At 41.9% G+C, this 14,438-nt stretch overlaps 1 protein-coding gene across 2 annotated transcripts in view; it reads left to right on the forward strand.

Moving 5' to 3' along the window:
* Positions 1-3,271: 3,271 nt before the first annotated feature.
* Positions 3,272-14,438, forward strand: part of LOC144768684 (serine protease 27-like) — a 227,348-nt gene continuing 216,181 nt past the window's right edge. Inside the window, exon 1 of one of the 2 annotated variants that reach the window (XM_078652513.1) lies at positions 3,272-3,427. The gene's annotated coding sequence lies outside the window, so the exon portion shown is untranslated. The remainder of the gene's footprint in view (positions 3,428-14,438) is intronic. The other variant, XM_078652514.1, reaches the window with a different exon arrangement.

Below are 14,438 nucleotides of genomic sequence, written 5' to 3' on the forward strand. Positions count from 1 at the left end.
AGTCAATTGCATGGCTGGCCAGCAGAGGTGGCTAAGGAGGTTGGAAAGCTCAGCATGGTCTCCTAGATGAAGGTCCTTAAGTGAGATCGCAGATTTTAAAATGAATGTAGGCCTCAATCAGAACCTAGTGTAGTTCTTTCAAAACTAGTGAGATGTGATCAATTTCCTCTTGGATGAGAATGCAAAGCGCAGCTGGAAAGGCAGCTTTGATTGGACTGAGCAAGCACTGAATGACACCAGACCATACATAGGTCTTTAACTGAGCCGAAATAGGAGGAATGTGTGGTCAGCAACTTTCCGTTGGTCAGACGCCAGGAAGCTCTTGATTTTTTTCACTGATTGAAGGAAGAAGTGGCATGCATGAATGGCAATTAACTCATGTGGAGAGCAAAACCCCAGGCTTAACTAGCAAGTACTTTTTCCAGATACAACAAAAGCAAGCTACTGGCACTAAGGCTAGGGGAGCTTCCCACGCTTGAATACACCTGTAAATGGTTGCGCACGAGTGAAGGTTACACAGGTGGGCTCTGCAGGAGCCAAAGAGAAACATTTAAACACATCATTTGCATGTGCCCCTCCTTAGTAAAGGAGTGAAAGACCTTACAGCGCAAGCAATTCAACATCCCTAGGAATCCAGACATGCAGTCAAGCTATCAGAGAGGCCTTGAATCCTGGTTAAAGTTTTAGACATTGGGCTGAAAAACCTGGGGGCATTAAATATACTTACTCAAGTCAACGCATTACATAAAAACAGTACCTAAGGGACCTCAAACGGAATTCCTGTAATGAAATCTCATAGTTGGACCTTACCTTGTCGACCATTTCTGGATTAAACCCTGTGATGTTCAGCGGGCGGGCAACAAGAGGCCAGTGGGCTCAGAAACAATCTATAGATGTAATGATGACCCTAAAAAGGCAGATATTCAAAAGGATGCATCTCCAGCGACAGCGGCTGGACTTTATCATTCGGATCTCTTTGGACTGGTTCTTGTCTGTGGAATTGAGGAGACAATGAATTCCCATCGGCTGAGCGTAAAATTGTCAACATAGTATTGTTTACGACATAATCAAATTTGATATTGTTTTTTAGAAATGTTTACAGATGATTTGATGCACCTCAAACTTTAAACCGCACTAGGAACCTCTTCCCTGTAGTAGCTGTTTTAAGATATGAAAGATATTATGTTTTTGGAATCGTGCTTTTTAACCATTGTTATTAAATCGTTATCAAATGTAATGATTTATTTTTAATTAATCAAGTATAATAAATTAAACAGAACTTGGCAGGTTTGTCTATCCTCTGGATGTGGGGTAATAATTACAAAATGTTGTTTATGTGTCTATGGCACATTCCAAAGTTTTGACAGAGGAGGAGAGCAATGCGCAGAATCCAGCCAGGAGAAGCAAGATCAAACTGTTTTCATTCCATGTTTCATAGGGTCTTTCTTGGGTACAATGAGCTTTTTGGAATAGTGGGTTGTCAGCACTGTTCCAGTTCTCTCCTGTAGGTACCATCCCCATACAGGTCCCACTTTACTTCTCTCAGAGGATGTGAGACTCAAGGCGTTGTCCATTCACTCTACAAGCATTTAACACCAGGGTGTGGGTCTCAGTACAAATTCCCCGGGTGGCATGTTCAGCACTCTTAGTCCTTTCCACTTCCGGCTCACGTCACCCACCACCTCACTACCAATCACTCTTGAGAGATATGTCTCCTGCCCTCTTTCCAGAAGGTCCTCTAAAGCCTGCAGTAGAAGGATTTAGAGAATTTGCTCTTCAGGTCTCTGGATTTAGCTTGCTTTGAAAATCAGAAATTGTCCTTCACTTCATTCTCTTATCAAGGCCCTGAAAAGACATTTTATTCTGGCATGTCCACATTACTCGGGAAACGCTGAACAGGTACCAGGCCAGATTCCATTTCTCTTGAACTCAATACACTGTTTACCTATGGGGCCCAGAATGCTTAAGGTGGGGAACTAATCAGTTTTAAAGGGGGATAACAAGGAAATTGTCTCAGTGGAATCTTGAGCGTCCAAAGCAATATTATTTTACAGCCGTCCAGCAGTGAAGGGTGGGGTAGACTTTGGCCTCGTATATGAGTACTACAGAATATGGGTGGCATTTACCACACTCAGTAAATACAACAATCTTCCTAGTGGAATTGTATCCCGTATTGTAATTACCACCTATTTTGAGTACAGTAGAGCAGTATGAGTTATTACCACACAACTTGGAATCCTGATTTTCATTCAAACTCTCTATGTACCCAAATCGGAAGTTTGAATCCTCAGAGACCAGACTGAGGTGGCAGGAGACAAAAATCCATTGAAGTCTTTGTTTAACCTTGGGCAAAGAGGGAGCTCCCTTCAAAACAAGCGTTTGAGTTAATGCCGCTGTGGAGCTATCAGCCATTCTGCAACATATGCATCTTTTCCCTAAGGAGTCTAGTGAGGCTAGCAGACTTGGTGAAAGACCAAGATGGCCCCCTGAAACACTCCATACTGCCTCCTAGAGCAGCATTCGAGAGGTGTAGAGGGAACTGTTCGGGGCAATACTAGTTCCTTCTGAAACCTAAAAGGGTCAGAACAGGAAGAGATTTAACCAATCCGAGCCTCCAACTATCCACCACAACCATCCAGGTAGCACCACGACCACTACTTAATTTGTGCCAGTGTGTGTGGTTGCAGGTTGTAGGCACAGTCCATTGACCAAGGGCTTATTATTCATCCTCAGACTTTGACCCAGAGCAAGGAAAGGAAAGGAAGAAAGGGCGAATGAAGTAGGAAGCATAGCAGTGCTTCAAATGGGCAGATACTGTCCGGTACTTAGTGCCTGCACTTCTTTAATCTGAAAGGAAGAGTACCTGCACTTCTCCGTGCCATACATTTAATGGGGAAGTGCAGCAATTCTCAGAAGCAAACAGGTACTCTAAATTGTGAATATCTGCACTTCTATATTTCCATTTAAAGCACTGAAGCAAAGGATAGGAAAGCATTGACAGAGAAAGTATGGTTAAAAGTAATGTGGAAGAGAATGTTAGATAAAGGAACTGGAAGTGTAGGGGGTGGTGGAAGAAAGAGGCATGAGGTAGAAGCAAGAATAGACAGCCTTGATATCCGGCGACCTCTGAAACAACAGTGTGGCGCCCCCTTCAGGTTTGGTTGCACAGATAAAGCACCGACCGCACCTGCCTACATTGATTGACAGCGGTCCAGCCCTGGCTGGCACAGATACCATCAAGTCTATAAAAGATATGTGTCACATCTAGGAAGGACTTGACCTTTGCTCAGAAGGGACTGAGCACAGACTTCCACTGGCTTCCGGATCACTGCTCTCCCAAAGTGCTGGGATCCAGACGAGATTGTGCGGGCGCTCTAGAGTTCTTACCAGCTGAGTAGGTGTCCTGGCATCGATTTTGATTCCTACGGTGGGTAATGACTGAATTGGACGCGCTTCCTTGCTGTGATTTTGTTTTTAATTCTTTTGCAACGTCCAGGCAAGTGTTATGCTTTGTTCTCTCTTTTCTCTGATGGGTTTGTTAGATTAATTTCAGGGAAAGTTAGTGAGGTGCTTCACGTATTTTTTTTTTTTAATATTGTGTTTCTAAAATATGGGGACATTCTTACCGGGTCCGCCTTTCAGCTTTCTGATGCTGATTAATTAAGCACCAAAGTTTTGTAAAAAACAAAACATCAACTATTAAAGTGGCGAGAGAAGCACTTCATTACTGTCAATGTTATTGTTACAGTTTTAATACAGTTTGATAGCTTCAGCCTCATTTGTGTTGTTGGTGTGATATTGGCAGTTCCCGGTGTGATGTTGTTGCGATGAGTTCAGCTCTTTGGGTGATGTCGTTGCAGTTTTCCGTGTGATGTCACTTTAGTAAACGAAGCTCGTTTATGATGTCACTACAATTAGAGACGGTCCGCAGCGTATGACGTCACTGCACTATGATCAGGGAAGATAGCGATGCTGCATGCGTGATGTCACTGCACAAAGGACATTTCTCAGTGTGCATTTCTATAGGTTCATTTTGCTTGCTTCAGGGATGGCACTGCAATGACGGATACCCCACACTACGACGTCACCGCGGGAAGGCAATTCACAGTGTATATTGCTATACGTTTAGTTCAGTTGCCTCTGTGACGCCACTGTAGAGAGGGACATCTCACTCTGGGGCGTATCTATGGTGGGGGGGGGGGGGGGTATTTGGCGTGGAACACCCCCCTATAAATGCCGTCGGTCCCATGGCACTCATCACAGAAGCAAACTTCAAGAAGTCCGTCGGGTCTCTGAAGTCCGGGCTAGCACCCCTGCCTGTCGCCCTCAAACCCTTGCACTTTAAGTATGCTTTTGTGTGAAGTTTCTTTACGTAAAGTGGGATTATGGGTGCCATTGAAACATGTCATCGGTGACTTGTGTCAGAGTAAGGAATACACCCCATCCCTCTAAGTGTCAATCTTGTCATTAGATTTATAGTTGAAGACCTCTGCATCACCCAGATACTAGAGGCTAAACTCAGAGGTCCCCGGTGCACGGCCTAGGTGTAGACGCATTGCACTGTAAGCTCACCTGTAACAATCTCATGTTACACCCCCTAACTGTATCTTTATGAATTGCATAGATACTCCTCATTATAATTACAGTCTCCACACATCTCTGTAACTGTCAGCCATTTATAAATCTGATGGTTTAAATTCCTTATTGTGCATGCACAGTGTCTACATGTGCCTCAATTCAATTCAATATATTTATTAAGCATTTGGATCTTTAATGAGGTCCACTTAAAACATACAAAGTTAATCATAGCAAAATCCCAACAGCCTTTAAAACAATACTTCATTAAAGATTCATCATAAAAAGACACAAATGTTTCAAAAATCACCTCTAGGATATTATTTAAACATCAAATACATTAACATTAAAAAGCAGTTTCATCTAATGGCTTGTTATAGAATAAAGTGCTTAATGTATCAACAATAGCAAATCATTAAGTAAAGTGCATCTTACAGCAGCAATAGGGTAGCAGCAATCAAACAATTATCTCCTATACTAGAACAATAAAGAATCAGGTCCTGTTAAGAATGAATACAATTTATCTAAGGTGCAGCGATATTTCCCTTTAAAACGTTTTAGATGAGAAAAGGAACCTAATTAGTGTAAACAACAGAGAATTAGCAACAGTCATAGTCTGGGTCTAATAAAAACCATTTAAAATATATTCATAAACTCCCTAAAAAAGTTAAAAGGTTTAATGCATACTATTTCATTTTTTGGACAAAGCAAAAATTCTCTAGCTTATGTACCATTTTTAATGCCATTCTGGATAAACATTGGACGTAGCCACCTAAATCGAAATGTAATCAGAGCAGGACAAACAAACAAAACATGATCGAGATTCTGAGTAGCCTGATTACAAAAGTTACAGTTTTTTCCACCTTCCCTATTGGGTGACCCATTTCCAATTAAATCATTTAAGGGTAAGAGGTTCATCCAGTAGAGAATAATCCATCTACGAATGCCGTAGCTTAAGTTCCACGATAGATATTTCTGAGAGACTAGCAGGGAAGCATACTTGACTATTGTTATCAGTCTGGCTCACATTTTGCAGATCCCAATATCTCTCTGATAGCTAATTAAGCCACTAGAAATCTTTAAAAAATTTAATTCTATAAGAGATAGATATAACACAAAATCCTCTTGCACATTAAAATGTTACAGTGCCAGAATGAAATTGTTACAAAAGGAGTATTTATACATTTGTCCAACAAAAATTACCAGTTGAATAAAACTCCTCAAATAAGAGGTTCACTATTCTTTAGTTGATGTCCCCAATGAATTACCCTAGCTAGTCCTTGTGAAAAGGAGCTTACCAAGCCAAATTCTACCCTAATAGTGGCTATTGGCACCAGTATAATAAAATTGCATATTTTACGAAAAATGTGGCCTTTGATCTTATCCAAAAAGCTCCATTCTGGTATGGATTCAATTGCATATAAAAGGGTAGGGGGAATTTTGGTTTTAAAAACTAAAAGCGAATGTGAGAAATGTCTTCGACCCATCGTACTGTAGAATAGGCGTAGGCCATTTGGATGCGACGTTGCTTTAGAAGAGCTATGATCAATATGGGCATTAATCCTCGTACTACTTGAAATAACTTTCCCCACATAAAGGTAGGAATCTACAATCTCCAGTTTTTCAGAACCAATTCTCCAATTGAAATTACACAGTTTTTTGTTTTTTTCCATGTTTTAAAACCAAGACCTTGCTTTTAGAAACACTTATTTTCAAAAATTGTATAGATGTATAATTCCGTAGACGTGACAATTTTTTATTCAAACCTATAGGGGTCAGGTCCATAATTACAATATCATCTGCATACATAAGACCAGAAAAGGAGCGGCCGCCTATCTTTGGTGTGTCTCCTTCTGTTAAGGAAAAACAATCCGATAGATCTTTTACATATAAAGAGAACAATACAGGTGCTAATAGGCAACCTTGCTTCAGTCCGTTTTCCGTAGTAATAACTGAAGAAAGGCCATGAGTTCCCCCCATTAAAACCCAACACCATGTTTGGGAATGCAAAGCAATAACTAAGGATAGCAAAATTGGAGGCATCCCCATTTTATCTAACTTTTTCCAAAGAAGTGGCCGATCTACTTTATCAAATGCAGTAGAAAAGTCTATAAATGCTACATAGACATTTGTTTTGCGAAAAACGGTGTATTTCTCTTCTATTGATTTCAAAATGCTGATGTTATCTAAGGTGTAATGATTTTTCCTAAACCTTGCTTGCTCAATGGGGAGGATTGTTTCCTCCACTACCCAATCAGTAAGATTCTCGAGAATACTGCGGGCAAAGATTTTCCCTATTGCGTCTAATAAGGATATTTGCCGGTAGTTACCTGGATGGTGTCTTTCGCCCTTTTAATGCAGCCGAATTAGGATACTACCAGACCATGACGTGGGGGTCCGCCCGTGTCGAAAGCAGTGTTCATACAGGGGGGAAGGTATGTTGCCCATAATACAGACTCTTTTTTTATAATGGACATGGGGATTTCATCTGGTCCCATTGCCCCTGAGGTTCTAATTTTTTTAATTGAACTAACAATTTCTTCCTTGGTGGGGGGATAGATTGAAGTTTCTGAGGAAGTCATTTGAGAGAAGTCGGGCGAAAGGGAGTTTAAATTAGCGGAATAAGGTAGGATTTCCATTCTTTTTCATTTATTGGAATAGGAAGAGATTTAATTCTAGTGCCTTAACTTTCCGCAATTATTTCCCAAAATCATTTTGAATTATTTTTGGCCGCAGCTTCTTTTAATTGGACCCATTCATAGTCCTCCTTTTTTTGTTTTAAAGAACATGTTTTCCATTGTCTTTTCCTCTTTAGTAGACCTATTAGTCTATTTCGTTCAGGAGAGTACTTTCCAAATTGGGCCCTTACTAGTTTATTTAAACCCTATTTATTTGAAGTAATGGATTAAAACGTACTCTCTGCTTAATTTTTGAGTGATAAGATTTACAGGACTCGACCATAGTATTTATACTATGGCTATAAAATTCTAGCAAATTATTTAGGGGTGATCTTGGACCTCTGCTACTCTAAGCTGCTTATCACCTATTAAAACAGTAAAAGACTCTTTTAATTTTGAGACAGCCAAAGCATTCCAATACATTCTACACTATATGTGCCTCGGATATTAATATCTCATGGTTCCTTACAGGGCTTTGCTGATCTTTGGGTATCAAGGCTACTGTACTATTTTCCCTGTTAGAGATGCAAATCTTGCAGGTTCTAAATGCTATGTTGTCCATGTTCGGGTAGCAGAGCCAGTGTGGCACTAAGAACCTACTGTTAGGGCTGAATCTATCCAAGGTAGCATAAACTTTATCCTGAATCTCAGTGTGGTAGTGGTCTCAGAGTATTACTAAGAAATAGCACCTGAGACAGCAGTAGAGATATTCAAGTGTAACTAGCAAATAACACCTGGCAGAGTTGCTGAGCTCTCTAGTTATCAACCCGGTGATGTAAAGGAGACGTGCAATATTTGCAATTCTTTTCTCCTCCTGTAACATGCATCATTAAGGCATGTGACCCAGGGTTCTGTGTATATCCAGAATCACTCAGCGGTAAGGGCTTAGCACTAGGGCGCACAAGTTAATTCTAAACACTTTATAAACTTTCAACTTGAGAACAGGCGCTACAACCCTGGTGGTCCACCGTCCTCGGGCCACCTTGCAATGAAATAAACAATTACACTCAAGTGGAACACCCAACAATCTCTGAAAACAAATGTTGCCAATATTTGGAATCTCTTCAATAACCAGTCCATAGGCAGAAAATTGTTATTCCAAAATAAATGTTCTTCTTCTTTAATTCAACAAAATCACAGTTCTTTTCAACAAGTTCTTGTTCAACAAGTCCTTTTCTTCTTTTACTTTAAAGGTCACAGTTCATTTCCACATATATTTTAGACAAGCACATTCACAAATTCAAATCAGCCGAGGCGTTTCGTCCTATGCGGACATCATCAGGGCTCCAGTATTTGATATATAATACTGTGTTCTTAATCCACTGTAACATTACTTTCAGTATTCCTATGAGGCCAATAGGTTTATTCTAAGTTTGTTGTACAGACATCTGAAGACCTTCATTTTTATGTTCTCCACCTATGGACTGGTTATTGAAAAGATTCCAAACACTGGCAACATTTGTTTTTGGAGATTGTTGGGCGTTCCTCTTGAGTGTAATTGTTTATTTCTGTGTATATCCAGCGCATTTCAGTCCATAAAACTAATATTATAAATGAGGCGGTTAATGCAGTTGCTCGAGCTATCCATGTTTCATACCTGGTTACTGCTTTTTATTTTTTCAAAACAGATTTTATTGTTTGATCACATAAGTAGCCACAGATCTCCGTACCCCAGAGGAATCTGCCAAGAATCAATACATTTGTACAGTAGCACAATCAGTCATTGCTTTTGTACTCCAAACAATGGGAACAGTTAGAGTGAACAAGACCCCCCACCCGACCCCCTGAACCCCCCCAACTACTGCCCCCCTCCCCCCACCCGACCCCCTGAACCCCCCCCAACTACTGCCCCCTCCCCCCACCCTGTTCCCCCCCCCCCCCCCCGCACGACAACCGCTTTAAAGCAGCATAAAATACCTCAGAGTGTTAGTGTGGCAGCTCCAGAGAGTTGCACGTGAGATATGATCATAGATTTGTAGTCTATTTAAGTTAGCTTATTTGGTTAATGCTTTTGTTGCAGAGATCATTGTGCAACCTGCAGATCACAATTTACATTCCTATTCCAGTAGCTCGGCGCATTAGACTTCTGCTGTTAACAGTTGCATATGACAATGTGATATTGCTGGCCCAAGGAAGTTCCCTTCCTTACCCACCCTTTCACAATGGCGTCGCAGGTGGATTGGTTTGCCCTGCAGGAAAGACCAGCTTACGAAGCCAGGGGTTGCCCCCTTAAGCATAACCAAGTATGGGGGAAGTGGTTGGGCCAATGCATATATCTGGTGCTATTAGAGTGCGGGGATGCCACCGTTATTGCTGCTTTGTAGTGGTGTAATGTTCCGATTGTGTATGTGATTTTCCTTGCTGTGCAATATGTGTGTAGTACTGTTCTTCTATGCCAAAACTCAATAAAATCTGTTTTAAAAAAAACAGTTGCATATGACCTGCAAGGTATAAACTCCCATTTGCTAGAGGGTTATGCTCATAATTTTGTTTGTAAGGTTTAGAAACTTTTTTTAGTTGAGTAATAAAACAAATTGGTGATGGGTGCCAAAAAGTCAGTTTATAACATGTGCCCTGCATATGATTATTACTAGTATAATAACACACTCAAAGCAGCATAAGTGATGTCTGAACAGAGGACACACAGACCTACATTTTATATAGCTTGAGAAAGTCAAAAACACTTTTAAATCATAGTTTATCTCTTGGCAACTTGTGAAGTGTCTCAGTGGGGTTATCTTTGTCCCCCTCGATGAGCTACTCAGTCTGGTGGCTAAACAGAACCGCCTCAGAGCCTGGAGGTAAGTAAGGGGCAAACTAAAAATGCAAATAGCAACTTGCTTTCTGCAGCAACATGTGAACTGGAGATCGATACAGATGATTTGACGCTCCAGCTCTCGTAGCATGCAACGCAAACAGTTTTAACGCTGATACCCCAAATCACAGCCAAGGCAGAATTCAAACAAAGTAATGACTGACTGTTCATGAATTAGTTATTTGCAGTCACATAATTTTGGAGGGAAATCCCTCTGCGGCCTTATGCTTGGCACAGCACACACAGCAAATGCATGCATTTTTGCTGGTTCTTTATTAACTGCCTCTGGCACTATGTGTATATATATATAAATATATATATATTCACCAAAAAAAGATCTTTGCTTTTCCGGATAAGTCCTAACGAATGCCCCTAATTCTTTGTATCCAAACTGCTCATTGCTTGACAAACAGCTGCTCAAACCGCCACCTTTGCCTTTAATGTTAGGTACCTCATTGCTTGTTGGGAAATCTCAGGCTTCTAGCCCCCTAATATTATCGACTAAGCTACGCCCCTGATCTCACAGTATGATGTCACTACAATTTGGCCAGTTCTGAAAGTGATGTTATGAGTTCAGCTTCTTGGCTTAATTCAATGAAGCCTGGACACTCTTTAAAAAAAAATAACATATTTTTATTAAACAGGCTCATCATACAGTATACAAGCAGAAAGTTCAGTACAAACACCATCTTACATTATAGTGTATTGTCTTCTCTTAGGAGCGGTATAACATTGCGAACAAAGGAGTCTTTTTTTTCAAATATTTTTATTGTTATTTTTCACATTTACAACATATGACATATAACATGTAATCCTCCATCTTGCCCCCCCCCATACGTGCAGGTCCCAGACTGCCATTGCACATCTATTTTTTGCTAGGATTTCCGTCTGTATTTAGCCATATTTATTTTAGTGCCATTTTATCTGTATTTATCCATATTTATTTTGTGTTTGGTGCATAAATGTCGTTGAAAAACTGTACATTTCCATATTTATTTAAATGATAGACGCGCACTCATACTTTGATGTCCGTTGTATTTTAGATATTTAAGTTGCCAAATATTATATAACAGTACATCCACTGCCAAACAATAGCATTATATTACAAATGTATGTTGACACATGCAATTACTTAAAGAAAGTTCATCCTGTTTTTCAATTTCCCAATTTATCCATCTGCTCAGCTGTTGGGCTATAATTCATGAAAGACAGCACAAAGCCACTTGAAAGAAGCACATTTTCTGTATTTATCCACTTTTAAAAATAAATGCAGACAGAAAACACATTGTTTTCTGTCTTTATTTATCTGTACAAATCCGTAAAAACGGAAAACAGGGAGCCTTAATCATGATCCTAGTGTTGTTCCCCTATAATTACTCCATGTGGACCATATTTTCTCCCATTTTCTGGGGCATCCTCTTGCTTTATAAATCACTTCCTCTGCCCTATGGCACTAGTACATATCAGCTTCCCACTCCTCCACCGACAGGGGATGGGAGTCCCCCCATTTCCTTTCTATATTTCTTTTGGCCATCCCTGTTGCTAGTGCAAGCCAGCTCTTAGAATGTTGTTGCCATTCTTCCTCTCCCTGGATCAGCAAGACCAACCACTTTGATCTCATGGGAACTCTCACCCCCAGAGCCCCATACCCGTCATCTCCCGCCAACACCTGTGAATCACGGGGAAGTCCAAGAGGATATGGTAAAAGGACCCCTCTTGCACATTGGGGTGTCTCCAACACTCCCAGTCTGTGTAGAAGGATTTGTGAGTAGTACGAGCGATGTCGGACTTTCAGCTGTATTAGCCAAAATCTGGCTCGGATCGCTATGTCTCAGGGACTTTGCAGGGCCTCCACCCATTCTCTGTCATCAGTATCGCCTCTGCCGTCCATCCAGGTGCGTCTGAGTTGTCCCATAGGGTTAGGGGAGTTGTTCATCAGTTTTCTGAAAATCACCATCATTCCCTTTTCTGGGATGCGGTCAGCCAAAAATCGGTTCTCTAGGGGGGAAAAGTTGGGCAGGTGTGTGCCTTCTCGGATATGCTTCCTGAGGGCGTGCTCAAGCTGGAGGTAGCTGAGTCTCTGTGTGGGGGAGAGGGCATACTCTTGGCTAAGGACCTCAAAGGGGCTCAGCGAGCCGTTTCTCCATCCATCTCCCAGATACTCAATTCCAATCTATGCCCATTGTGCAAAGCCTTGTAGTCCAGACACGTCCTTCAGCTGGTCGCCATGCCAGAGCGGGGTCATGGCTGTCAATCTAGAGTTCCATCCCAGATATCGATTGGCTTCAGTCCAGCTCCTTACCACTATGTGTGTGTGTTGGTAGCACTATTTTCCCCCTGCGAGCATATAGGATAATTTCATGATTGCCGGCTGGCATGGCTGCTCTGTCGACCCTGTCAGCCGGTTCACCCGGTCTGCATATACCCAATCGTGAACCATCAGGAGTTGTGAAGCCCAATAGTAGTTTTAAATGTCCGGGATTGCCAACCCGCTGTCATAGATCCCTCTCTATAACTTGCGTGGGCTATCTATACCTGGCGCTCCCCCCTGCCAGAGTAGTGCTCGGAGTTCTTGAGCGATTTGTTTAAAAAAGGATTGTGGGACCAGATAAGGCATGTTTTGTAGGGCATATAATAGTTGTGGGAAAGCCATCATTTTTTTTATAATGCCGCCCTTCCTATTAATGATAGGGGAAGGGTGTGCCAATGTTCCACATCTGCGCGTAGGCGAGGCAGCTGTGGGATGAGGTTTCATTGCATGAATAATTGCTGATCCCGGATCACAAAGATCCCAAGGTATTTGAAGCAGTCCATCACTATCGGTGCCACGCACTTCGATGGGAGTCTTGGTGGGGGGCCCGATTAGGGAAATATTACTGATTAGTCCCAGTTTATTTTATATCCCGCTTAGCTCTTAAATGGTTTGAAGATATGTAGGATGCCAATATATACAGACGTATAGAGAGGCAACTTCAAAGAGAAAACATGACACAACACATTGCTGTATTTATAACAAGATGACTCAAGAGGTTTTTTCTTTGCTGGTGTTAATTCTTTTATTCAACATCTTCTTAAATGTAAACGACAGTTAAGCACATCCAACGCATTTCGCCCAACATTTGGGGTTCCGCAGGGCCAGAACAATTAAAATGTTCTTGTTCCTAGATATTCATGACTTCTCCCATTTAAGTCTACATCCGCTGTGGTAGCCAACCTAAATTCACATCCGTCGTCGGGATCTCCAACATAGTTCTTTAAATATAAAAATCGAGTATGTAGTCCGAAGTTAAATCTTTTTTCTGTTCAATCCACATGCCTAAGGCCGTGTTCGGCACATGACGCGGCGCAGATGTTGAATAAAAGAATCAACACAAGCAAAGAAAAGACCTCTCAAATCATCCTATTGTTATAAATGAAGCAAAGTTCTGTGTCATGTTTTCTCTTTGAAGTTGCCTCTGTATTTGTATATATGGGAATATGAAAGGCTAATATTGGTTGCTAGCCTTGTAAGGTGGGCAATTATCAAAGGGTGATTTAAAAGAATTTCTATAAAAAAATAAAAAATAAACACACGTAGTGGTGCGTTATCTAGGATCCCCTGCTGCCAATACTCTTCAATCTTCTGATATGTAGGATGCGCACGATGGAGGCGTATGGTCTGGATAAATAGAGGACAAGGGACTGTATTACATAAAGTTCCCCGGAGGCACAACTGCGTTTGCGCCCACTTTGCATGCCCCTAGGGCGCTTTTGTATTATAGAAGGGGGCGCAGACACTTGTGCGTCCCCTTCTATAATACCGATACCACTGGTGCACTTAAAGCGCTAGCCCTATCAACAGAGGGTGTTCCCTCATTTACAGAGGGGCATGCCCTACGCAAATGAGGGAATTCCTTTGACTATGCACCGTGCCATATTACAGACGCGGGAACATAGTCAAAGAAGCCCTCAGGAGGCGCACTGACAGGGGTAAACTGGGTTCCATGGACCCTCCAGACATCCCCTTGCAGGCGGGTGCAGTCACTGATTGCACCAGCCTGCAAGGGGGTCTCTAAACCCCTTTGAAAGTGCAGGCGGGTGCCGCCTGCAATGTGAAAACACATAGCGGCTGCTCCGTGTTTTCACGTGAATGCGCTGCCATGGGGGCAGTGCAAGTTCGCGGCTGCCTGCCCCCAGGGCAGCGACCTCACCATAATGAGGCACATTGGCATTGTTTGCGCCTGGCACACCTTTTCAAAGGTGCGCCGGGCTCAAACAATGCCAATACGTAATACGGCCCTATATCGTCTGTCTTTAAGTTCCTCACATCCTCCTGGCGATGGACTGCCTCATATCAGGGGGTTGCCACGTATCCAAACAGCCAGTGGCTA

This window comes from Lissotriton helveticus, chromosome 7 (genome assembly GCF_964261635.1).
Source record: "Lissotriton helveticus chromosome 7, aLisHel1.1, whole genome shotgun sequence".
Taxonomy (NCBI): Eukaryota; Metazoa; Chordata; class Amphibia; order Caudata; family Salamandridae; genus Lissotriton; species Lissotriton helveticus.